Here is a 1,786-nt window from a genome sequence, read left to right on the forward strand (position 1 = left end):
GCCAGGTCGGAGGCCGGCCTTAAGCGCATGGAGGTGGACAGCCGGATCTAGGTCGGGTATTTCCATGGTCGCCTCTGCAAACCTGGTCAGGTAATCCTTTAGGCTCTCCTGTGGACCTTGGCGGATCGTGCCGAGGTAATCCGATCCATGGACGTATATTCTTGCTGCGGCGAAGTAATCAATGAAAGACTTCGCCAGCTCTTCAAAAGAAGAGATTGAACCTGCAGGTAGTTTCGAGAACCAAAGCAAAGCTGCTCCGTCAAGATACGTCGGGAAGGCTCTGCAAAGTACAGGTTCATTGTTAGGACCGTTAAAAAACATCATAGATTGAAATTTCTTAATGTGAGCCCGGGGGTCACCAATCCCCTTATACGGCTCAAGTGAGGAGGGGAGTGTGAAATGTTTTGGCATTTGAAAATTTGTGATTTCTTCGGAAAAAGGGTTGTCCAAGGTTAGTCTCTCCTTTGGTGGGTCAGCGATCAGCAGGTCAGGTGTGCCCTGGGAAGATCTTTTGGAATTTCCCTCGCCTATCTGGTTGGCGCTATTTCGTGCTGATAGTTCGGCTAGTCTTTTGATTTCCGCTTGAAGTTCCGCCATTTGGGCCATGAGCTCGGCCTGTGTGAATTGAGGGACTCCGTTGTCAGCCATGACTGGGGCTCGCGCTATCCTGCGAAGAGAAACTCAAGAGGTAGAAATATAACAGGAAATCGTGGGGTTAGTGTTATCGGCCCCACGGTGGGCGCCAAATGTTCCGTTTGGGTGATCCGAGGAGTAAGCTAGGCCTTGGGAGCTTGTTAGGTCTGGGCGAGCTTACACGTCCGCTGGGGTCAGCGTGGCAAGGGTCCTCGGATGTCTCTGAAACACGGTGGTGGGAGTACCTGCAAAAGCACTCCGATGCTTAAGTCAGAATGTGTATTTATCAAGGAAGAAAGAGTATTAAGTAAGAGAAGAGAAATAATGTCTTCCAGGGACTGTGGTTTCTGTTTTTATAAGTGAGGTGTGAGTTAGTTGCGATACAAATGACCGGGATTGTTTGTTAGTATCTTTTTAGTTCTGAGGAATCGTCACGTGTATCCTGTTGTGATGAGTTTTGGTTGGAGGATAAAGCTGACTCAGCCAGGAGTGATTGATGCCGAGATCTTAGGTCGGTTAGAGTACTGGGAGGGTGCACACGTCAGATTCAATTCAGTGCAATTATACATGTATCATGTCTCTGTATGCTTTGGAGCATTCAATTCCACTGCTGTCTTCCAATTAGATTCCACTGAAAAACTAGACAAATATAAAATAGGTTGCTCTGAAAAAAATTGATCGAGGTGCCCGGTAAGTATAAATTATAAAGCGATGCTCATGGCTTCGGTAGCGGACGACCTGACAATACTGTTTCAGACGACTTGGAAATATTTACGGCCGAAAAGTTTTTTGCATACCGATTAAGGAGTTATTAACTTGTGTTAATGAGAGAATATCTCAATAATTCCCACGCCAGTTAATTTACTAGATTTGCCTAACTCAGTTGCAAATTATGACTGCATGGTCAGTATCTAAAATTTGGATGGAAAAATGTTCTAATTTGAAAACTAACATTCAAATGTAGACTACTAAATCATCGTTACTACATTCCAAAGATAGTAAACGGTAGACGGAAAAAAAGCAAACAAGTTAACATTGAAACGACTACATATCAGTAAAATGCTTTAGAGCTAAGATGGTTTTCATGCTAAGATATCCAAACTACTATACACTAAATAGTAAATACTGTAATTTAACCATGTGGTTCCACAAG

Source organism: Arachis ipaensis, chromosome B01 (assembly GCF_000816755.2).
Source record: "Arachis ipaensis cultivar K30076 chromosome B01, Araip1.1, whole genome shotgun sequence".
NCBI classification, from domain to species: Eukaryota; Viridiplantae; Streptophyta; class Magnoliopsida; order Fabales; family Fabaceae; genus Arachis; species Arachis ipaensis.